The sequence below is a fragment of the Ursus maritimus genome, unplaced genomic scaffold, assembly GCF_017311325.1.
Source record: "Ursus maritimus isolate PB19 unplaced genomic scaffold, ASM1731132v1 scaffold_3, whole genome shotgun sequence".
Lineage (NCBI taxonomy): Eukaryota > Metazoa > Chordata > Mammalia > Carnivora > Ursidae > Ursus > Ursus maritimus.
Window position 1 is genome coordinate 88389086 of NW_024425563.1, and position 26597 is coordinate 88415682.

The window sequence follows — 26597 nt, forward strand, 5'->3', positions numbered from 1 at the left end:
CTAAGACTAGACTGCCAGGATTTTTTTTTTTTTTAACTCTCAAGCTACTCCCAACTCAGCCTCCAGCAATTCATTAAAATTAACATTTCGTTCTTGTTATTAGCATACAGCTGCAGCAGCTTCTGTTCCTAGAGAGTTGGTTTCAGCTGTGATTCTTTGTATTCACTTGTCTCAAGATTTCTGTCTCAGAAGGGCAGTCTGCTCTGTGACCTTAGTTCTCTGGTAAGTCTAATAAAAGTCACTGTAGTTTGTACAGATTTTTTTGAATAATATTATCATTGGTGAATCCTATCAAACATTTAAAGAATTAATTCCAATCCTTCTCAAACTCTTCCAAAAAATAGAAGAGGATGGTTCAATATCCATAAGTCTATTTGATACACCACATTAACAAAATGAAGGATAAATATCATAAGATCATCTCAATAGATGCAAATACAGCATTTGACAAAATTCAACAGCAATTTATAATAAAAACTCTCAACAAACTGGTTATAGAGGGAACATACCTCAAAATAATAAAAGCCGTTTATGACAAGCCCACAGCTAATATCATACTCAACAGGGAAAAGATCAAAGCTTTTCTTCTAAAATCCAGCACAAGACAAGGATGTTCGCTTTCACCACTTTTATTCACCATAGTACTGGAAATCCTAGCTGGAATGATTAGGTAAGAAAAAGAAATAAAAGGCATCCAAATTGGAAAGGAAGAGGTAAAACTCTCACTATTTGTAGATGACATGGTTTTATATACAGAAAACCTAAAGACTCCACCAAAGAACTGTTACAACTAATAAATTCAATAAAGTTGCAGGATACAAAATCAATATATAAAAATCAGTCATGTTTCTATACACCATTAACTATTGGAAAGATAAATTAAGAAAACAATCCCATTTACAGGGGTGCCTGGGTGGCTCAGTCGTTAAGCGTCTGCCTTCGGCTCAGGTCATGATCCTAGGGTCCTGGGACTGAGCCCCGCATTGGGCTCCCTGCTCAGTGGGAAGTCTGTTTCTCCCTCTCCCACTCTCCCTGCTTGTGTTCCCTCTCTCGATGTGTCTCTCTCTGTCAAATAAATAAAATCTTAAAAAAAAAAAGAAAAAAAGAAAACAATCCCATTTACAATTACATTAAAAAGAATAAAATCCCTAGGAATGAATTCAACCAAGGAAATGAAAGACTTGTACACTGAGAATAATAAGACATTGATGAAAGTAATTAAAGACACAAATAGATGGAAAGATATTCTGTGTTCATGGATTAGAGGAATTAATATTGTTAAAATGTCCATATTACCCAAAGCAATCTATAGATTCAGTCAAAATTCTCATGGCATTTTTCACCGAAATAAAAAAAATAATCCTAAAATTTGTATGAAACCATAAACAAAGCCATAAGAACAAAACCATAAGAACAAAGGTAGAGACATCACATGTCCTGATTTAAAACTATACTACAAAGCTACAGTAATTAAAACAGTATGGTTTTGACATAAAAACAGACACACAGATCAATAGAACAGAACAGAGTCCAGAAATAAATGTATACAGATATGGTCAATTAATTTATGACAAAGGAGCCAAGAATATACAATGAGGAAAGGATAATCTCTTCAATAAATGCTGTTGAGAGAACTGGACAGCCACATGCAAAAGAGTGAAACTGGACCATGATCTTACACCATACACAAAAATCAACTCAAAATGGATTAAATACTTAAACATAAGACCTGAGCCCATAAAACTCTAGAAGGAAACATAGGAAACTCCTTGATATTAGTTTTGGCAATGATTTGTTGGACTTAACACCAAAAGCAATAATAAATAAGTGAAACTACGTCAAACTAAAAAGCTTCTGCACAGCAAAAGAAACCATCAACAAGATGAAAAGGCATACTATCAAATGGGAGAAAATATTTGCCGACCACATATCTGATAAGAAGTTAATATCCAGTATATATAAGAATTCATATAACACAATAGCAAAACAAACAATCCAATTAAGAAATGGGCAGAGGAACTGAATACACATTTTTCCCAGAGAAAATGTGCAAATGGCCAACAGGTACATAAAAAGGTGCTCAACATCACTAATCATCAGGGAAATGCAAATCAAAACCACAATGAGACATCACCTCACTCCTGCTAGAATGGCTATCATAAAAAAAGACAAGAGGTAACAAGTGTTGGCAAGGATAGAGAGAAAAGGGAACTCTTGTACACTGTTGGTGGGAATGCAAATTGATACAGTCTCTGTGGAAAGCAGTGTGGAGGTTCCTCAAAAAATTAAAAATGGAACTACCATATAATTTTGTAACCCTGCTTCTGGGTATACCTTCAAAGGAAGTAAAAACAAGTTACTGAAAATATATATTGAAAATATATACCATATTTATTGCAGCATTATTCATTGTAGCTAAGATATGGAAACAACCTTAGTGTCTGTCAACAGGTGACTGGCTAAAAAAGATGTGGTACATATAATGGAATATTATTCAGCCATGAAAAGAAGGAAATCTTGTCATTTGTGACAACATGGATGGACCTTGAGGGTATTATTCCAAGTGAAATAAGCCAGACATAGAAAGACAAATACTGCATGTTATCAGTTTTACATGGAGTCTTCTTTTTTTAAAGATTTTACATATGTATGTGTGTATGTATGTACGTATGTATGTATGTATTTAGAGTGCATGAGCTGGGGGAGGAGCAGAGCGAGAGGGAGAGACAGAATCTCAAGCAGACTCCAGACTGAGTGCAGAGCCTGACACAGGGCTTGATCTCAGGAGCCTGAGATCATGACCTGAGCTGAAATCAAGAATCAGACGTTAAACTGACTGAGCCAACCAGGTGCCCCATATGTGGAGTCTTAAAAAAAAAAAAAAAAAAAAGATAAGTGTATGACATGATGGATGTATTAATTAACTAGATGGGGGAAATCTTTCCATAATGTATACATAGAACACCATGATGCACACTTTAAATATCTTATAATTTTATATACAATTATACCTTAATAAAGCTGAAATTTAAAAAAGAAAGAAGAGAAAATTAGAGAATCTGCAGTGATAATTCTTTTTAGAAGTATTAAGGAAGAGGTCCAAAAACTAGCGTAAAGGATTCATTAGATACTCACAGTTGTAAAGGAATTCTTTTAGAAGCCACAATAGGGTGCTGTATCAGTCCTCTGTCTTGATTTCTAAGACTCTACTATGAATAGAGAGACTTCACAGTCTCTCATGGGTGGCCATGATTTTTCCCATCTGGAGCTGACCAGAGCTGATCATCATGATCTAAAGATATAATTGTGATGCTTCCTGTGCTATAGAGCAGTGAAAATTACACTGTTGCTAATGAGCAGTCAGGAAAACACCAGAGAACCAAGAAACATGTGTTTTCTCAGGCTCAAACCTCTGGAGAATCCTCCTAGATCTATAATGTGGTGATCATTCTAAACACCCCAATATGCAGAAACCTCTGCGAAAGTGGGTAGGGGCACATAATTCACACTTCTTGATAAGGCTCCTGGAAATCTAAAGTCATGATAATCTTATTTAGCTCATTCCAATGTTAAGCTCTTTCCTGCCATACCTCTTTCACCTAAAATATTGCTGTATCGTCCTCACTTCCTTCTCTACCTTTGCGTTACCTGGAGTCTAACATATTTTTTCTTAGTGTTAATCATGTAAGGAAAGTTTAAAAAGCTAAAGTAAATCTGTAGACATGGTTGCTTCCCCTAAATAAAAATCCCATACAGTCCTAGGTATCTCCATTATCCGGTGTCCCGTCTATTCTTCCCGAGATCTTAATGTACGTCATATATTGATCCCCGAAGATCTGAGTAAAGGCCCTTCAGTCTGAGGTAACACTTGCAATTTGCTTGCTCATTTTACAGTTCTACATCTACTTGCAAAAAACTAACTCTGGAAGTTTGATGAGATAAAATTTAAAGAATCCCAAATACAATCCTGTCACATTCTTTTTTATCATATCTAGGTAAATGCCTATTTCGGCCTATCTATCATAGAGAAGGTAGAATATTTTTCAACAAAGGTGACATTATTTCAAACCCTATATCTCCCATGCTCTCTTCCAAAACACCACTAAGTCACCTGTTCACACACATCTCTTGGAAAGAAAGTTTTGGTACAGGGCAGCCTTTTAGGTGCCTATTGATTTTTTTTCCTCAGCGTTTGATGTTTCAATGGTAGTCGGCCTCAGTATTCGCAATGCTTTGTCAGTGTCTCAAGTTATGTTTGGAAAAGAACTTGTCCCAATTCTCCACTTCGCCTCCACTTCATGCAGCTGGTGGTGTCATGGAAATTCTCTTCCAGGTAAACATGAAGAAACCCTAAGGCGATAATACTTGCCCTTCAGTTGGAGTAATTACCTGGCCTTTACCAGTTGTAGACCTTTGGGTGTTGAGAGGAATCATTCGACAGGTTCTTTTTTAAAATACGCAATGATTCTTTAAAGGATGAAACCCCGTTTCATAACATGCAATTTTGTAAACCACTCTGTTTAGAAAACCGGGCTCCCTCTGGTTTCCCAGCCCCGGTAGCTCCGCTTGACGCATGAGGTTGGGGCTGCGTCGGTCATGCCACTTTAGATTACTGGATCTCACAGGGTGCTACAAGGCAGACACACCCCAGGCTGACTCACTGAGTGGGAAGTTTAAAAAGATGGTTTTCCTCAGCCATCAATTAGATAAACCACATTTTCCAGGAGAAAAACAGCATCTTGAAAAGTTCTTTACAAACAAAGCTCCCTTGCTCATAATGCTTTTGGTCATGTTTTCTTGTGAAGGGAAGTATGACTTTAACCTTAATTGCACTTACAAATTAGCAAGTAAGATATAATGCCACCCTTTCCCCCTTTCCTTCCTTCCTTCTTTCCTTTTTTTTTTTTTTTTTCCTCAGAAGGAGACACTTTCATGATTTTAGCTCTGGTAAAATTAGAGCATTCTTCCTCTTTGCCTTTCCCCTCAAAGCTGTGGTTTTGACCAACCACGTGGTGAATAAGTTATAGACGCAGGCCCAAGTTCTGTTTCTTCTGTTCTGGCTACTCTTCTTTATACATTTTCTTTCTACCTTTTATTGCAACATTCTTGAAAAGGCATGAGGAGAAAGCATTTATAGATTGTGCCTTTTTGTAAATGGTAATTTGGATTTAAGATGTATGTCAAGAAGCAAATAGTGATTTGAACCACCTTGTCTTCTGTTTTTCCAGTGCTGGCTGCATGTGTGGAAAGTACTGGGTAAGAGTACAGTTCTGAAGGACAATAGGACAGACATATTTGTGGTTTCTATCTCCTGGTGTACAATGTACCTAATGTACACTGAGTGACATATTCAAAAGCAGACCTTCTTTATCATATAAAAGAATAAGAGAAAAACCATGCACTCAAATGTTTTGCACAAAACGGGACATAGGAAGCATTGTCCTGTTGGACAATAAGTGAGCAATACAGTCATCTTGCCTTGGTGCTTACCTGAAGGGAAGGATGACCTGTGGGCATCCTTATGTCAGCTCACAAAAGGACTCCATGGTATTATATGGTGCTGATAGAGCAAAGGCTGAGCAGACTTTGGATACTGATTTTGCTTCTCATATCCAAGTTTTGAAGGTCTGTCATAGGCATCCATCCTACCTGCCTCCATCTTTCTCTCTTTCCCAGCTAAGGCAATCTACCAAAAGCTTATGATTAACTGTTACGCTCTTTCAGACAGCTGTAGGAACCCGTTTTAGAAGTCAGTGATGAACACTGTTTTTGATGAATATTTCATCACAACCATCCTAATATTCTCCAAGGTAATAGATGGATTGGGGAAATTCATGAACAAGGAAAAGCAAAGGAAAAAAAGAAAGTCATATATATATGTTCTAAGATATCACAATGCACCTAAGACTCCAGAGGATCTAACATAAGCTTTTTTCCCCAATACATTTGATTTTGAGTAACATGTTAACATCATGTTTTCAAAAAGTGCTAGGTTCCCTCAGACTCTCTCCTGACTTTTGGGCCAGCAACCAGAATTGGTTAAGACATCCATTAAGAGGTAACAGGTAGGTTTTTAAAAAGTAACTAAGGTGATTTAGCAATAAATGGCAGCATTATTGGGTCCTAGACCCCAAAAGAAAGTAGATAGACCTATTATTTAATGTTATGTCAAAGAAATAGGGGACCCTGATGAGGGACCTAACTAAGACCTTAAATAGCTAAGACCTCTGACTGGGTAACTTCTCTTGCTAGTTAGTTAATGGTTACCTTTTCTTCCTAAAGTGTTAAAACTCTGGGTCCTAACCTATTTTGAGTTGTCTGTAGACTAAGTTTTCTTTTTTTTTCCACAGCAGAATTTTGAAGTGTCCTTGAAAAGCACTCCTGGGTAAAAAATGGTAAAAATGAAACAACTGACTGCCCATTCCCTTCCTGGGAGTTCCCTATACAGACCCTCAACTCTGCTCACCCTAACATCCCAAATCTCAGCTCCATCCAGTTATGTGCTCCTGAAAAATCTACATAATCAAGACAACTTGGCCCATTTAAAGCTTGTTGTCCAACTGCAACTTGATCCTGAATACTTTTGGAAATGATGCTCTACTCCCAACTTAGCATTCTTCCTTAACCATCCTGCTTTCCTGTCATCACTGTCATTTTGTTTGTCTTTAAAAATGTAGTTATAACATGACTTCCTTATTTGTCCTGGGTAAATTGATATAGACAACATATATTAAGCACTTACTATGTTCTAGTAGCTATCATCACAACGATGCTTGAGGTAGGAACCATTATTATCCACATTTTACAGACGTGGAAGATAGTTTCTGAAGGTCACTAGTAAGAGGCAGCTGGAAGTGGCAGAGTTGGCTTACTAACCATGGTTGTCCCTCTCTAGGATCCCAAGCTCTAAAGCACCTATAAACTATACTTATCTTTCTTTATTCTCTTCTGATAAAAAATAGATGTATCTTGAGGGCATGTGAGGTGATGAGGACTGGGTATTATATGCAACTAATGAATTGTTGAACACTATATCAAAAAATAATGATGTGCTGTATGTTGGCTAATTGACCAAAATAAAAAAAGATAGATGTATCTTCTCTGAGCCCTGTATGTTACTTATATTTTTATTATACATTTGTTATCAGAATCCTGTTCTCTGAAATTCTCAGTAATTACATTTGTCTTTCTTGTGAAGAGGTTTTGTTTTGTTTTTTGTTTTTTTTTTTTTTTTTTAAGTAGGCTCCATGCCCAGTGTGGAGCCCAATGCAAGGCCTGAACTCATGACCCTGAGATCAAGACCTGAGCTGAGATTAAGAGTTGGACACAATGTACTAAGCCACCCAGGTGCTCCCTGTCAAGTAATTTCTAATAAGATGTTAGGAATTCTGCTATAGAAGCAGAAATATTCAGTAATCTCTGACCACTGTTGGTGGAAATTCAGTAAGTATATTCACCCTCATAGATAATGATGTTGGTATAATTTGGTAAAGTAAAAGTACTATGATTCACCTGCCAGTGAATTAGTGTCTCAGAAAATACCAATTTTCCTGGAGTAAAGATGATTCAAAGTCAATAAAGATTTTTCCACAAAGAAAACATCAGACCCAGACAACTTTACAGAATAGTTCTACCACACATTCAAGGGAAAAATAATTTCAATGTTTCACAAAACTCTTCCAAAAGAATAGAGAAAGAGAAAATACATCCTACCTCATTTTATTTTATTTTATTATTATTATTTTTTAAAGATTTTATTTATTTATTCGACAGAGATAGAGACAGCCAGCGAGAGAGGGAACACAAGCAGGGGGAGTGGGAGAGGAAGAAGCAGGCTCATAGTGGAGGAGCCTGATGTGGGGCTTGATCCCATAACACTGGGATCACGCCCTGAGCCGAAGGCAGACGCTTAACCGCTGTGCCACCCAGGCGCCCCCCTACCTCATTTTATGATGAGCATTTTGATGTTCAAGCCTGACCAGAACAAATTATACAAATTACATAGCAACTACACTTTTGAACAAAAATGCAAAATATTAGTAATTAAATAAAATATTGGCAATCTGGGTATAGTAAAATATAAGAAGTTAAAACATCACCAGTAAGGAAAGTTTATCTTTGGGTTGCAATGTTGGTTTAATAATAAATCAATTAATATAATTTATCAAATTGTTAAAGGGAAGAAGACAGATTATTATCTTAATAACAAAGCATTTAGAAAAAGCATTTAAGAATTCAATATCCATAAAGACCTAAATATAAGAGCTGGAATCATAAAACTTCTAAGAGAAGACGTAGGCAGTCATCTCTTGGACATCACCCTTAGCAACATATTTATGGATAAGTCTCCTATGGCAAAGGAAACGAAACTCCTGCGACTACACCAAAGTAGTAAGCTTTTTTGCACAACAAATGAAACTGTCAAGGAAACAGAAAGGAAACCTAGTGAATGGAAGAAGATATTTACAAGTGATATATCTGATAAGAGATTAATACCAAAATATATAAAGAACTTACACAACTCGACACCAAAAAAAAAATCTGATTAAAAAATTGACAGAGGACCTGAAAAGACATTTTTCCAAATAAGACATATAGATGACAAAAAGATGTTCAACATTAGTAATCATCAGGGAAATGTAAATCAAAACCATAATGAGGTATCACCTCACATCGGTCAGAATGGCAAGTATCAAAAAGATAAGAAATAACAAATGTTAGTGAGGAGGTAGAAAAAAAGGAACCCTTGTACACTGTTGGTGGGAATGGAAATTGGTGCAGCCGCTCCAGAAAACAGTTTAAAGTTTTCTCAAAAAATTAAAAATAGAAATACCATATGATCCAGTAATTCCACTATTGGGTATTCATCCCATCAAAATGAAAACACTAATTTGAAAAGATATATGCATCCCTACCTATTTTATTGCAGTGTTATTTACAATAGCTAAGCTATAGAAGCAACCCAAGTGCCCACTGATAGATGACTAAAGAAGATGTAGTCTATATATATCATATACATATGATATATATAATGGAATATTAATCAGCTATAAAAATGAGATTTTGCCATTTGTGACAACATGGATGCAATTAGAGGGTATTATGCTAAGTGAAATAAGTCATACAGAGAAAGATAAATGCCATATAATTTCACTTATACATGGGATCCAGAAAAAAAAAGAACAAACAAACAAAATCCAAATAGACTCCTAAATACAGAGAATAAACTGGTGGTTTCCAGAGGGGAGATGGGTGGGAAGCTGAGCAAAACAGATAAAGGGGATTAAGAGGTACATACTTCCAGTCATAAAATAAATAAGTAACAGAGATGAAAAGTACAGCATTGGGAAAATAGTCAATAATACTATAATAATGTTGTATTGTGACAGATGATTACATTTATTGTGGTGAGCACTAAGTAATGTAAAGAATTGTTGAACTGATATGTTGTACATCTGAAACTAAAATAACGTTGTATGTTAATTATACTTGGATAAAAATATTCATTATGCATACACGATGTAAAAAATATTTTTTATAGCTATAAGCAAGCTATAGATGCGGTGAACTTCCAATAAAAATCACGAAAATGATTGTAGATAGCACTGTGGGGCTGCAGGGCCTCGTCAGCATGTGTCAGCAGGAGGTGGTAGAAGACACATGGAACTGGACTCTGAAGGTGCTGGACGGAGACAGTCAGATGATAAAATTAGAGATAAAAAGAGAGAGTTTTTTGATTTGGGAGCACATTTCTACCTTACACAACTTAATCTCTTAACAAGGATTCTAGGAGACAATGTTAATACACAGCTAGGATAATTCTCGGATGCCTGGAAAAACCAACAGCACCCACCAAGTGAAGGAGATGTGCCAGAATTGCCATAGCAGGAAGTGGAGGAAGGGGTCAAAAGTTCACAGACGTAGACACTCAAAAGTGGATATAGTATAAAGACCAAAAATCCTATCAGCTGACTATTCTACAGGAGGGCCTGGAAGACACTCCATTTATTAGAACAATAAAGAATGTGCTAATGAGACAGACACCGGCGTTACTGAGAAACTCTTTCTCTTTAAGGTTGGAATTGTCATTACAGACCTGGCCTCACAGATAACAGTGGGGATGCTACAGGCCAGGAGGTGTGGCTTAACCATCAGAATGGAGGTGGGCACAGTTATCACAAACAATGGTAGGTTACAGTGGCAGCCAGGAGCCGCCACGGAGATATTTAATAGAATACGGTCTCCCTACGTGCCCAAGAGATGGACACTACTCTGACCTAGGCACACTGGGCTTAAGTAGAGGCTGGGTGACCAGAAGATAGGATCCTACACCACCACAGCACTCGGTAGTCATTTTTCTTGCCTCAAGTCTTGCCTCAAAGGAGGTAAAAGTCATTTGCCAGTGGGGGAAGGGGAAAACCCAAACATATAGAGGAATGTTGGGCACAGGTACAGAGTTGACCTGAAGTGGTAAATGGTTCTCCTTTTGGGACAAGGGCATACAGAAGTGAAGGAATAAAAGGAATCCTGACCCAGGTCCAGCTCACAGAGTGTCCACTGAGGCTATGGATTCAGTCAGTGGTCATTTCTCTCAGTCCTGAATTTAAAATGGAAACAGTATACTTGGTAGTTGGCATAATCTTCACATTTATTTTTTGATTTGTAGAAGGCCAAGTTGAAACCTCTGAATGTTCTCTCCTCTCTCCCACCAAAATAGCAAGTTACAAACAATATTGTGTCTTAGAGTTGAGGGCGGATGCCAGACATGAGTGCTGCCCTAAAAGTCCTAAAGTGTGCAGAGTTGCTGGTCTCTGCCATACACTCATTTCTTAAAGAGTTATTTATTTATTTTATGGGGGGAGGGGCAGAGAGAGAGAGAGAGATTCCCAAGCAGACTCCCTGCTGAGCATGTGGTCCTACATGGGGCTCAGTCTCACAACCCTGAGATCATGACCTGAGAGAAATCAAGAGTTGGTCACTTAACTGACTGAGCCTGCCAGGCACCCCTGCCATACACTCATTTAATTCACTTTTGTGGTCCTTACAAAAACCAGATTGATCCTGGTGGATGATAGCAGTCTACTGCAAGCTCAACCATGGGGTACTCCCAGTCATAGGTGCTGTGTCAGATGAGGTATCTGTGAGGGCAGATTAACACACCCTTAGGTGCATGGTATTTTTTTAAAAATTTATTTTGCTTATTTATTTTTAAAAGATTTTATTTATTTGACAGTGAGAGAGACAGCACAAGCAGGGGGAGCAGCAGAGAGAGAGGGAGAATCAGACTCCTCACTGGGCAGGGAGCCCGACTTGGACCCTGGGATCATGACCTGAGCCGAAGGCAGCCGCTTAACTGACTGAGCCACTGGGCGTCCCTGTACGTGGTATTTTAAATTCACATGATAACACTTATCAGTGAGTGTTCCCAATATAAGAAATGCTTATTGCCAGCAGATGAATGGTGTAAACAATGGACCCAGCCAGCCTCTGCCACTGGTCACTTCAGGGCTAGCACAATGGACTCAAGAATGAAGTAGATGGTGGTGGCAGGGTCCAACACCAAGTGCTCCTAGTCATCAAGGCTGGGCAAGCTACTGCTGCTACCAGATGTTCAACCTTCCAGCAATAGAAAGCTATCCTGAACCCCCTGATTCCTGGAGAACATATCATGGAGAACAAGCAGCCACTTGGGGGTAAATTGATTACAGTGGATCTGTTGTGGCTTGAATTGTGGTTCCCAAATATATATGTTGAGGTTCTAACATGTGGTATCTGTATATGTGTCCTTGTTTGGAAATATGGTCTTTGAGGGTGTAATTAAGATGTAAGTTAAGAGGAGGTGGAGTAGAGCAGGTCCTTAACCCAATATGACTGGTATCCTTACAAGAAGAGACAAAGAGATACAGAGGCAGACACAGATAGGAGAACACATGTGAAGACATAGACACACGGGGGTAAGATAGCCATGTGATGACAGAGGCAGAGATAAGGAGTTATGTAGCTGTAAACTAAAGAACATGAAGGACTGCCGACAACCACAAGAGGATAGGAGAGAGAGCCACGGCCCTGCAATACCTTGATTATAGACTTGTAGCCTGCAGAATTATGAGAGAATAATTTTCTGTTGTTTTAAGCCATCTAGTTTGTGATAATTTATTATTGTAGCCCTAGAAAATTAACACAGTACCTCTTTCTTTTCTTCTTTCTTTTTCTTTCTCTTTCTTTCTTTCTTTCCCTTTCTTTCTTTCTTTCTTTCTAAAAAGATTTTATTTATTTATTTGACAGAGGAGCCAGCGAGAGAGGGAACACAAGCAGGGGGAGTGGGAGAGGAAGAAGCAGGCTCCCAGTGGAGCAGGGAGCCTGATGCGGGGCTCGATCCCAGGACTCTGGGATCACTCCCTGAGCCTAAGGCAGACGCTTAATGACTGAGCCCCCCAGGCGCCCCCACAGGACCACTTTCACCCTTGGCCGGGGCAGCAGTTTATCTCATCTAGAACTGATACATATTATGGGTATAGTTCACCTTTCCTGCCTGCAGGACCTTGGGCAGCACATCTTTTGCAACTCCCATACCCAGTTTTGACAGTAAATGGATAAGTACAGGAGTCATGTCCTAAGAAGGCCTTGATAATCAGTCTCAGATATTTATGGATAAGGGGCTGAGTGATGGTTTCTATAAGTCACCTAGACTAGCAGAGGTGCTAGTAGAGGAGGAGAGGGATCTAGAAAAGGTGGTGGAGAAAAGGAATTATAAATTACATCTTCAGATAACTTAAGTAGTTGAGTAATTAACAGTCTATAGTCAATTTCATTAGTCTTCCTTTTGTTGAATTCCCTCAGAAAAAAGGACAAGCAGAATCCTGAAAGGGCTCAGCTATAGTGGACGTAGTATACTACATAATCACGAAGGCACTCATTTCCCATGCTGCTGGAGTATTGACAGCTGACAGTTTGTAATTGGCTCTCTATAAGAATTGCTTTTGGCTGAAGGGAGCTGCCTTACCCAATGTTATATTCCCTTTGCATAAGTAGTCTACACGCAACATTTGGTAGATGTGGGCATTAAAAGGCCTGGTTCCTTTACCTCAATTTGGGACATCTCTGAAGGGCACCCCCAGTTCCAGGGCTCCCCATGATATCCATTGAGGCCTCTAACAAGCTGAACCACAATTAAACTTCTTTCTCTGCCCCATCCTGCTTGTCTTGCTCCTTCTCAAGTATAGACTGCAAGGCATAAGATCCTGCACATGAATCCCCATTTCAGAGTCTATTTCCCAAGAAAACCCAGGCAGGCCAAGACAAGATTTACTGTGAAGGAAAGACATTCCATGCTTATATATTGGGAGAACAAATATTGTTAAAATGTCCATACTACCCAAAGCAATCTACAGATTTAATGCAATCCCTCTCAAAATACCAATAGCATTTTTCACAGAACTAGAAAACATAATCCTAAAATTTATATGGAGCCACAGACAACCCTGAATAGACAAAATCATCTTAGAACAAAACTGGAGGTATCACAATCCCAGATTCCAAGATATATTACAAAGCTGTAGTAATCAAAACAGTATGGTACTGGCACAAAAACAGGCGCATAGATCAACAGAACAGAATAGAGAGTCTAGAAATAAAACCACGATTATATGGTCAATCTACAACAATTGAAGCAAGAATAAACTTTGAGAAAAAGACAGTCTCTTCAATAAATGGTGCTGGGAAAACTGGACAGCTACATGTAAAAGAATGAAACTTGACCACTTTCTTACACCATACACAAAAATAAATTCAAAATGGATTAAGGACCTAAACGTGAGACCTGAAACCATAAAAACCCCAGAAGAGAGCACAGGAAGTAATTTCTCTGATAATGGCCATAGCAACATTCTTCTAGACACATATATCCAGAGGCAAGGGAAACAAAAACAAAAACAAAGAAACAAACAAAACCTATTGGAACTACATCAAAATAAAAAACTTTAACAGCAAAGGAAACAATCAACAAAACAAAAAGACAACCTACTGAATGGGAGAAGATACTTGCAAATGATACATCCATTAAAGGGTTAGTATCTAAAATATTTAAAGAACTGATACAACTCAACACTAAAAAACCCAAACAATTCAATTAAAAAATGGACAGAGTCATGAACAGATATTTCTCCAAAGAAGACATACAGATCAACAACAGACACATAAAAAAAGCTCGATATCACTAATAATCAGGAAAATGTGAATCAAAACCACAATGAGATCACCTCACACCTCAGAATGGCTAAAATCAAAAACACAAGAAACAAGTATTGGTGAGGATATGGAAAAAAAGAACCCTCGTGACTGTTGGTGGGAATGCAAACTGGTACAGTCACTGTGGAAAACAGTATGGAGGTTCCACAAAAAATTAAAAATAAAATTGCCATATGATCCAGTAATTCCACTATTGGATATTAAGTAAAGAATATGAAAACCCTAACTTAAAAAGATATATGTACCCCTATGTTTATTGCAGCATTATTTTCAGTAGCCAAATTATGAAAGGAACCCAAGTATCCATTGATAGATGGATACAGAAGATGTTGTGTGTATATATATACACACATACATACATATATTGAGTTGTATATATTTATACACACACACACACACACACACACACACAGAGGAATATTATTCTGCCACAAAAAAGAATGAAACCTTGCCATTTGCAAAAACACAGATGAATCTAAAGGGTATAATGCTAAGGGAAATAAGTCAGGGAAAGAAAAATACCATGTAATCTCACTTATATGTGGAATTTAAAAAACAAAACAGACAGACAAAGAAAAAAGAGACAAATGAAAAAAAAGAACTTTTAATACAGAGAACAAACTGGTGGTTACCAGAGGGGGGACGGTTGGGTGCAGAGGTGAAATAGGTGATGGGGATTAAAAAGTGCTCTTATTGTGATGAGCACTGAGTAATGTACAGAATTGTTGAATCATTATATTGTACACTGAAACTAATATGACACTGAATATTAATTATATTGGAATTAAAAAGTAAAAAAAAGAAGAAAATATGGGACAATACATATGAATAGAAAGATTTACTGTGGAACTTGAGAAACTGATCCTAAAGTGCAAAATCCAAGAATAATCAAGAAATTCTTAAACATAAACAAAGTTGGGAAATGGGTGATGGTGCTGAGGGGGACTGCACTATCAGATATCAAAACTTACTATAAAAATGTAGGAAATAAGACAGCTAATTTTGCTACACATAAAATTCAAGTGGATTAGTGATTTATTTGTAAAAGACAAAGCTAAAAAACTTTCAGATGACAACATGGAGAATATCTTTATGAATCAGGGTAAGGAAAAATTTCCTAAATAAGACACAGAAAAGCATAAACCATAAGGAAAAGATTAATAAGTCTGACTATGTTAAAATTAAGAATTTCTTGTCTACAAAAGTCACATAAACAAAATGAAAAAGTAATTCACAAAGTAGAAAAATATAGTTGAATTCATAAACCTCAAAAGTTTAATATCCAGGATATATATGCATATATATATATAAATGTATAAGTAATATTATATATAATATCTAGATATATTTATACCTATAAGTATAGATATATTTATCTCTCTACATTATATATAATATTACACATAAATATATAATTATATTTGTATAAACATATCTATCCACATAAATATATCTATGTGTATTATACATAATATATATTTATAAATTTATATATATAAACTCTACATACACATATACATATATGTGTATATATATAAATTACACATATATACATATATATATACTGTCTATATATATTATATATAATATATATTTATACATTTAGAAATTTATATATATAAACTTTACAGACCAATAAGAAAAATGAAAACCTCCATTTTGGAAACAAAAGACATGAGGAGGTATCATTTACAGCATGAATATAAATCTTTTAAAAATAATTTACAATAAATTGAGAAGTATCTAAAACTTTTTATACCACCCAGATACATACCAGTTAGGCAGAAAAGGTGTCTGTTGGTTTTTAGACTCTGAATATAGACCACCACTCATGTATTTTGTTTATCTATGTACATTTCTTTATACTTTTCCAATGATTTCAATCCTCATTAAAAAATCACCTTAAAAATATTTGTAATATATTATTTAACTATTAAGCAAAATGTGGTTCCATTTCAACTAGACTTCAAGCACCATTATTAAAAAGTTAAAATGAATAAAATTAGTTTAATTAAAATTCTTAAAGTCTTTAAAATTAATGAAAAATTAAAATTCTTTCACTGTGCTTAAGAATCATACACAGGGGCGCCTAGGTGGTGCAGTCGTTAAGCGTCTGCCTTCGGCTCAGGGCGTGATCCCGGTGTTCTGGGAACGAGCCCCACATCAGGTTCCTCCGCTAGGAGCCTGCTTCTTCCTCTCCCACTCCCCCTGCTGTGTTCCCTCTCTCACTGACTGTCTCTCTGTCAAATAAATAAATAAAATCTTAAAAAAAAAAAAAAAAGAATCCTACACAAACGTGTGTGCATGTAATGTGTGTATAATAGCTGTGAAAATCTATTTTATATATTTATACGTTATAAATATTGGAATATGTTTTTAAAAATCAGCCCACAAAGAATTCCTGATTCAGTGGATTTCACATATGGTATACACTACCCAGGAAATATCAACTAGACATGAGGTATTTGACCATACCCCTCTCACTTCCCATTTGTCTAAAAATACCAAACATGTCACGTATGCCCTACCTCTCCTCTCGCACTCAGTCCCAGGCAGTTATCACTAGTATGTAGCATCTTTTCCGGCAGGGTACCAACGCTCTATCCCAATTCTTTTCCACAGAGTGTCCCAGGCAGCCAGTATCAATTCCTCAGAGTTGGCAAGATGAATGAAACTTACTTATCATCTCTACTCTAGACCAAGCAGCATGAAAAAACAGACATTTTTCTTTTTGTCTTTTAGGAACTGTTCCTACAAATCACAGAGACAAAGTATTTTTCTCTCATCCATGTGCACCCCTATTTGTAATCTTAAGCATCAAACCTGGGATTGGAAGGACTCTCGATGAACACTGGCACACAGTGCTACCTTCGAATGCTAGAAGAGTTTGTTTTTGTAAAAGCCAGTCTTATTTTAGTACTAGTCACTTTAGTCACTGTAACCAAAATTATGTAAACTTTCTAAATAGACTAAATATTCTAAAAATACAGTGAAACACCAGCCTCCACACCAACCAAGTCACAATATGGGTGTCTGACCTAAACCCACAAAATGAGGATGATGGGAAGGTCATTTATCAAACTGCAGTGGCCATCACATGCTCCCACCACTGTGTCAAAAACAAAGGCAACCAAATGGCTGTTATTCAAAGTTATCCCATTCTCTTTGGAAAAGCATTTCATCCCTGCATACCCTCAAGGCTTTCCATATTAGACTTACAACTTAAGTTCCATAATTATATCAACAAGTCTTTTGAACATCTCCCCATACTTTGAAAAATGGTGCAACTATTTCTAACTTTGTTACTATGTTTTCAGAATATCCCTTGAAGAAATATGAGTGTGTTCCGTGGAAAAAGAATTTGTCCAATCTATTTATTACTACTTATAGTGCAGCCTTGAGTATTCTGAACCTTAAATGAACTGATTTGACCATTAGGAGGAGTTGTGAAGATAAATATGTCAAACATTACAATGCAGGCAGTGTTTGTCTACGTTTGCTCCCCACCTGTGAACGTAGGTTTCCTAAGGCCTCTTTCTCTAAGCATTAATGCCATACCCATGAGCTTATGAACATATCCACTCAGCAGCCGTACTCTGGCTGCTCTTTTTCTTTCTCCTCTCCTCCTATAGTTTTGGGTAATGGAGGTCCCATGACTGATGCCTTGAAATTACTGAAGCATATTCAGTAAAATAGAGAAATGTGTTTTGCTTTTTTGCTGTCACTTGCCAAGCTGCTGCCTTATACCTGCTATACTGCATTTACTTGAAAATACTCCAGTTTGGATAATATAATGCATGTGTATAAGTTATCTGCAATCTACAGTCTGGAGAAGCTGGTTAACATTTGAGGTTCCCTAATGCTGAATTCACACTTTATGGTGGGTTAGTTAGCCTCTGAGAGACCCTATTAGGTGTCCACTCTCCAGAAGAGAATACATAAGATACTTTAAATTGCAGTCTAAATCTCCATTATTGCATTTGCTGATTAGAAGTTTTCATTGGTGAAATGAGCTAAGATCAAGATGTGTGATCAGCAAGGAAATTAGTGTGGGCCCCTTTACCCTTTCACAAATAGGGTATAAGAATCTGGTGAGCCCAACATACTAGCACTTCTGCAGCAAACAAAGCTTTAGGGCTATAACTACATTCCCCACCACAGCCACTTTCACCACAACCACTTAAGGGAGGATTTTGTCATCTTTACTGATTGAAAAAGAAGTGATCTTGTTGCCAAAGTTTTTCCTGCATCTCCCCTGAGAAAACCTGTAAAGCAAGGTGCTTTCAGAGTGGAGTAAGGACAGACAGTAGAAATTTTAGACTGCCTAGAGGAACAGCTAAACTGTTTTGGTGACTGTTAATAAATGCACATGTGGCAAATTCAGTTCAAGATGTTTTCATTGTAACAGATCACTGAGGCTTGGAGGAAGGTGTCATGGCTAACTTCCATCTCTAGCTGTTAAAGGCTACTCATAATTATCAAAGAATCAGAAATTGTCTTGTGACAGTTCTCAACAGCTTTTATATGACTACAAAAATAGAAAATGAGTGATACCTATTGATGCCATGGATGTGGTGGAAATATAAATGGTTACTATCTTTTTGGAAAGCAACTAAAAAATATCTACTAAAATTAAAAATTTGCATACTCTTCAGCCCAATAGTCTAACTTTTGGGACTCTATCCTGTGAGTCTGAATGTCAAAATATATAAAGGAAAATATATTTAAAAATTATTGCAGCATTGTTTAAAGTGGCAAAAAAATAAAATGTAAGCTAGATGAATGCCAACCAAATGGAAACACTTAAATAAATTTTGCATGGAATATTATGCAACATTAGCAACTATTATTAAGGAATAATTAAGCTATGTGAACTGACGTGGGACTTGGGGGTATTCCAAAATGTGCTGAATGAGGAAAATGACCTGTAGGGAAGAGTATTTAATATTCCACTTTTGTAAAGTAAACAGTGACAAAAAGGTGTATGGAATGTGCAGGTACATTAAATTACAAAAGGATACAGAATGTGGGTGTGGGAGGGGCAATGAGAGCAAAGGATAGGGTGGGGAAGTGAGGTAAGCAGAAAATCAAAGTCGAGAAAAGACTACTAATGAAGAATCCATAATAGGATATGATGTGTATGAAATTATATGTGTATATGTATGCTTACAAAAATTAGAACAAGATGGGTCTCTACCTACTAACTTATGAGAATGTCCATTATGTATTAAACAGAAAAAAGAAAGAATTAAGTAATGGGTACCTTCTGATTCTGTTCCAGGATAAAGGAAATAAACCGCACCTCTATACAGATTTATCTATGGCTATATGTGTTTGCCTGAGAAAAAATAAGGGTGTGGAAAGATACGCAATAAGATCTTCAGGGGCTGACTTTAGGATGGGGTGGGCTAATAGGATTTGGCTGCTGGGGTGGGTGATTGTAGATTTCCTCACTTTTGAACTACTACAAAAAAGTATTACTTTTGCAATTTGAAAAGAAAACATGTAAATTAGAGATTCTGGATATTTGAACAATTTTCTAATTAATTCTTTGGGAAAATAGTTCTTAAATATTTTTAAATAAATTTTTACTTAAAAAACTTATTTTAAACCATTAAAGCTTCATTAACTTCACCAATGTGCTGAATCCTTATTGTAAACCCTTAAGTTCCTCATTTTGGTCAAAGAGTTAAAGTAAGTTCAAATATCGTAGTGAAATTCTTAAGCAATGACTTAACTCTTACAGCTCTCAAAGTAAATCATGTTCATTGTCATTTAATCTTGTTCACTGTCATTTTTGCATAGGAGTAAAAGTTCTGGCTTTTGAGAGCTATCAAAAAAAGCATTTTCTGGAGCTGTTACTATATGGTAGGCACTGCTATGCTTTTTTTCTTTTTTTTTTTTTTGAGCTATAATTCACATACCATAAAATTTACCTGCTACTCCCCAAGAAACAAAGGTCAAGATGGGAATAAACATGAATTATATTGGCAAATGTTGTTGTTTTTAATTTTAGCTCTTGTAATAGAAGTTCAGTTGCTTCCCATGGGTATCTTTTACATAGAGCTACATGAACATCCCTATTCAGGAGGTGGGATCTGGAGAGCAGATTTATGTTAAATAATTTGCCCATAGCAACTCAGAGCTGGTTTGATCTTTCAAACGCTGCCTGTAACCACATGTGACCTATTGTCTCCAGGATCCTGAGTCTTCCTTCACTGATAGTTGGTTGTGCATGTGGTTACTCAAAGGCTATGAGACATGAAATATATTTCCTGGTTATTTCCTCAGTTTAAGGAGGTGATCAATATCACCAAACCTTTTGAAGCCTTTTGCAGGCTTATCTTTGGGTACTGCGATGACAGAACATGTACAGAAACAGAAAATAGAGATGAAAAGTCATCCAAACCCTATTTAGTAAGCATGTAAGTTTAAACTGAGTTTTGATGGAGGTTGAGGAAAAAAAAATTATTGAAAAATAACATCAATAGTAAGCTGAGTGAGACTACTATGAGTTAAGTTTATCGAATTTTCTCTGATGTGCTTCATACGTAGTGATGACACTTAAGCAAACATCCGTTTTTCTGGTTTAAGGGTATAGCATAAAATGCAGAAAAAATAAAGATGTACAAATGATGTTCAATCTTCTATCTTTATGATTCTGATTTTTGTTAAATTAGTAGAATAATTCTCCTGAAAACTAGCATTATTAATCATGATGTGACTTCTAAGGAACTCATTTGATGGAAAGTGGAGTGAAAAGGAAGTTAAAACCTCTGTGGGGGTTTTCTTTGATGTCTTTTTTTTTTTTTTTTTGTCTTTGTTTTTGGCAGGGGTTAGAGTGCAGTTAGGGAAAATAAGTGGTACAGAAATGGGACTGTGTGATTTAGGAATAAATAACTGAGTAACGTGGCCCCAGTGAGACCCAGAGGTTGGGCTTGGAGGGTGGGTGTGAAGGGATGTGAACTGAAAGCAAGCCCATTTTTACTTTTCGTATTTTTGCTTTTTTAATCTAGGGTTACATTTGAGGCTGTATTTATCTCTCTAGAAGATTATCAGCAGAATGCAGAAACAAAGAATACAGAAACTAGGCTTTATTTCAGCCCTGTTGTGTGTATGTATGTGTAAACTGGCAAGCTATAAGCTCTAATGAGCTTAGAAATGGTATACCAACTTCTATCTCCCCATAGCATCAATGTTTATCTACCTCTCCCACAATTAAAATCAGATGTCTGACCACAAGCAACGAGTGAGGCTTTGCTTACCTTAATAATGACTGCTTGTAACCTCACTATTTGGCCACTTAAGTGCTACCGGCCCTGTGAATCGAATCAGCAGGGAGGAATAAAAGTGTCAGTGTCAGAATCCACTTCAGGCATTTAAGCTGACTCCACAATTTACAAAAACACTCATATAAACAAATTCCAACCTCAAATATTTTTCTCCTACTCCAAGTCCATCAGATTGCAAGTTAATTACTAATTCTAGTTGACTGCATAACTCAACAGACCAAAAATGTGTAATCATTTGCTTAAAGGGCAAATGATTTGGGAAATTTCACCTAGATGTTTTTATTCATGTCATGCAAAATTATGTATATTACCATTATTCAACATTTAATCATAGCCATTTTCTAAATAGTTTGAAATGTCAAGTCAAATCTAAATTCTCTAAATTTTGAAGTGTTTAATTCCACTAAGAATAACAAAACAGGAAGAAATTATTCAGAGCTAATTATGCAGACCATTGCAAGGAGAACTGCAACCATATATCCAATAGGTTCAAAATCAGAAGTTAATTTTATTTCTCAAGTGAACAAAACTCTTTTTATTGAAATGCCAGTCTGTTCACAGAATCACAAACTTACTGTATGCTAGAAAAAGGCTTAAAGAATTAACACGAACTGTTAAAAGTAAATGATTGACAAAATATGCATGCATTCTAGGTAAGTGATCCCATTCAATCACACATTTAATTGAGATACTTTGGATTCCCAAACATAAGCTTAATGTTTCCTTCCGAAGTTTGGTCAACTTTGATTTAATAAGTACTGCATGCCTTATTCTACCTCTTCACTCTACTCAGACAGATATAATCATATTAATGTAAACTTAGTATTTGTTTTAATTCTATAACACATTATCATATAATATCTTTTGTCTTACGCATCAAGCAAGAGAACTATTTGCAGACCTTAATTCTTTTTTTTTTTTTAACATTTTATTTATTTATTCCACAGAGAGAGAGACAGTCAGCGAGAGAGGGAACACAAGCAAGGGGAGTGGGAGAGGAAGAAGCAGGCTCATAGCAGAGGAGCCTGATGTGGGGCTCGATCCCATAATGCCGGGATCACGTCCTGAGCCGAAGGCAGAGGCTTAACCGCTGTGCCACCCAGGCGCCCCTGCAGGCCTTAATTCTTGATAGGTGGATGGAAGCATTTCTCCAGAGATGTCTGATTTATGATAACAAGCCTATGACCAATTTGATAAATATTCACCGAAAGACCTCAAGACACTTAGCCATGTGGAAGAAAACACAATGCATTATAGGAGGAAGAGAAAGAGAAGAAATAAAATGAAAGTAGCTTAGGGGTGCCTGGGTGGCTCAGTAGGTTAAGTGTCTGACTTTGGCTCAGGTCATGATCTTGGGGTCCTGGGGTCCTGAGATGGAGCCCTGCATTTTGGGCTCCCCACTCAGCAGAGATTCTGCTTCTCCCTTTCCCTCTGCCTCTCCCCTGGCTCATGTTCTCTCTCTCTCTCTCTCAAATAAATAAATAAAATCTTAAAAGAAAATAAAAAAAATTTAGGGTGCCTGGGTGGCTCAGTTGGTTAAGCATCTGCTTTCAGCTCAGGTCATGATCCCGGGGTCCTGGGATTGATCCCTGTGTTGGGGCTCCGTGCTCAATGGGGAGTCTGCTTCTCCCTCTCCTTCTGCCCCCCCAACGTGTGCTCTCTCTCTCTCTCAAATAAATAAATAAAATCTTTAAAAAAATTAAAAATTAAAATTAAAAAAATGAAACTAGCTTATATAGAAATAATTACATTATTGAAGCACTCTGTGTCTCAACCTATTTGAAGGAGGATACTAGAACGATCATATATGAAGCAGCCTTCTTGATAAATTTAGTGAACCCAGTTTAATTTTCAGCAAGCTCTTGATATTTGTAAAAACAGAGCTTAGGTTTTTCTCCCTTTATTACATAATAGATTATGTAATGGCACGTAAATTGTAAATGGCATGATTTCATTTTCAGTGATTGAGATCTGTACTCAAATTCATTAGTTCATTATTAATTATATTTTGTCAAGATAAAGAAAGCTTAGTGTGATTCCAAAAGTAAATAATTCATTTTGATGGAAATCACTGAGAGTTTAAAATTAAACTAGAAAAGAAGCTTCTGTTTTATTAATGAAATGATTAATAGAGGAACAATAGTTTCACATTCTTTTCACATTACAGATCTCGTTTGGAATCAAAATCTGATGAAATGTCCAGACTTTCCCAGAAAAAATATATATATTCAAACTAAATTTTGTATACAATTTCTCTGCAAGCTTGTCCTTTGACACCAAAGTTTAAAAACCTCTGAAGTAAAAGCTGGGGCCAAGTTCAAGAATACATGCAAGTGCTAAGGACCCTGCCATAATTATGTTTATTATTACAAGACTGAGCCACAATTTGGCTCAGATTCCTAGCAGCCATAGGGGTTATGGTGACTCTCAGAAAAAAGAAACACAGGTCTTAGGGAAAAGCTTTGCCCAGCAATGAATTATAAATAATTTCCCCTGGAACTATTTTGTAAACTTTACTTTGGCAACTGTGCATAATCTCAAATGCAATCATAAATTTCATGTAATTTCTTATTTTAGTCACTTAGGAAAATAAGAGGACGTAAATTATTGTGAAACATGTAGTCTGTTGGTTGTCTGAATCAGAGGAGAATATGCATTCAATTCACCTGATAGCTAATCAATTCTATCCTTAGACTATGTTTCTTAACATTTTACTGCTCACTTAAAGTTGGGCTTTTAACAGATACAGTTCAGGTAGCAGCCTTCTGGAAATCTCTGATACATTCAGCCTTCTGAAAGATAGGAAAAGAAGAAACAACACATGTATAATAAAAGTCCCCAAAGGGGGGAAAAAACCCAAAACAATAAATAAAACAGTAAAAGACGAGAGATATTTTAAAAATCTATAATGAAAAAAAAACTTTCCTAAAATTAAGAAAAAAAAATATAAATAAAGTGCACACTGTGTACCTGGGGAAAGAGAATGAGAACAGTGAAGAAAGTCTAATGAAATGATTGGTCATTAAAGAAAGTGAGTAAATTCTCTTGACACCTGGAAAAAAAAATCTAAGACACTTATGACTGAAAGAAAATAAAATTGTGAAGAATTTTCAGTAGCAACACTGAATGCCTTCTAGGGTAAACCAAAAAATAAAATCCAAGCCAAGTGTTCTATATTCAGATAAGCTGCTTTTCAAATATAATGTCAAACTCTCTTCAACATCCCATGAGTTATTGCTGGGGTATCTATTAGAGAATAACCTTCAGACAATTAAAACGACTGGAGATATGTCTATGTAAGGACTACTAGTGAGCATTAGCTTATAGTTAAGTATAGTGCTATGGATAAATGATGATAATAAGGGAAGAAATATAATATGTAATAATTATATGTACCAATCCTAAAGCTGACATCTCCCCTAAGGGTACAGAGTGAATAAGATGAAAGAACAGGGATAGAAGATAGACTTCTTTGAATATATCTTGTTCTAATGGAATTGACTTTGAAACCATGTAAGCATTTTATATAACAAAAAAATTAAATCCCTAAAAACTGAATTGAGACAAATGAATCTAAATAGGTAACTAGTGCTGTCATAACCACCCAGAAACTAATTCAAATAATTTTTAAAAAACCCAAAACAGCAGGTTTCGATTGCACATCCCTAAGAATATATGCCTTAAGGGGGAAAAAAAAGCCAGAAAAAAATTGTAAAGTTTTCAGTAATCATAGCATAGGTGGTAGCAATGGTTTTGTAATTCAAGAAATGTTGTATTCATGAAGTATAATTCTGCAATATTATAATATCCAGTGTCCTTCATAAGCAAGATTCTTGGCAAGGGAGAAAGGAAAAACTGATGTTAGAAAGAAGAGATTAAGAGCTTTTAGTCCTGAATTTGAAGTGTCAATATAAACTGACATTTTCTGCTTGAAAGAAACTATTTCTAATTTTTTCAACTGAAAAGTCCTAGAAACACTGATGCACCCAGCAGCAATAAGTGCCTTTAGCACCCAGACTTTGGTGTTGAAATCCAATCTCCTTCTGAAAGGAACCCTCGTCCTTGGAGAAATGGTTAATTCTAGGTCCAGATCCAGGACAAGAAATATATGAGATTATCTTGGAAGCTCTTGTCACATCAAACAATGAGGAAGCTATCAAAGATTTAGTAACACTGTGTCAAAGACTTGAAAATCAACTAGCAGAGACTGCCAAAGATGAAGCAATATGAAGATCAATGAGGAAAAAACCTTCAAAAGATTGAAATTCATCAAATAAGTTTAAATCCATGAGTTCACAATGATACTTAAAAAAATAATTGGTCAGCCATTGGACGATGCTGGCGAACCAACTCATTATTTTGAAAATCTGTGAACAAGGAACCACTGGGTAGTCAAACAGTAGATAAGAGTAAGATTTTCTTTATTGTGGTATGTCAGCAAATGAATGAAAAAGAAATGACAGAACTGGAGTCTCATCTGTTTGTAACCCAAAATGAGTTAACGGATCTAGGCATTAAGCATCAATTATTACTAATATCAAAAAGGGAAAAATAACCAGATACTAGATGTCTCCTGATAGAGGAAGGAGTTTTTTCAAAAAATCAAACCTTAATCTGGTCAGTCCTCCAGATCCAATTACTAAACTGCAGATAAGTCGGAGGAAAAAGGAACATAGTAAACTGTCCTATGGAGATGTGATCAGGACAAACAATCCTACAGGAGAAACAATCGAGTTTCTTCAGCAAATAAATTAAAAAGAGGGAAAGAAAGATGGAGGGGAAACCAATAGGTGAAAAGAGACTTAAAAAAATATATAACCAATCATTACATGTAGGACTTGTCTGGATCCTAATTCAAACTAGAAAACTTTGTGACATTAAAGATAGAGTTGGAGGGGCACCTGGGTGGCTCAGTCGTTAAGTGTCTGCCTTCGGCTCAGGGCATGATTCCGGGGTTCTGGGATCGAGCCCCACATCAGGCTCCTACACTACGAGCCTGCTTCTTCCTCAACCACTCCCCCTGCTTGTGTTCCCTCTCTTGCTGGCTGTCTCTCTGTC

General features: G+C 36.5%; 1 long non-coding RNA gene across 11 annotated transcripts in view; it reads right to left on the minus strand.

Moving 5' to 3' along the window:
• Positions 1-26597, minus strand: part of LOC103674612 — a 204502-nt gene that overhangs the window by 67720 nt on the left and 110185 nt on the right. Inside the window, exon 9 of one of the 11 annotated variants that reach the window (XR_005838633.1) lies at positions 21513-21566. The exons of the other annotated variants lie outside the window; for them this stretch is intronic. This is a non-coding gene — a long non-coding RNA (uncharacterized LOC103674612). The remainder of the gene's footprint in view (positions 1-21512; positions 21567-26597) is intronic. 11 annotated transcript variants of the gene reach the window in all.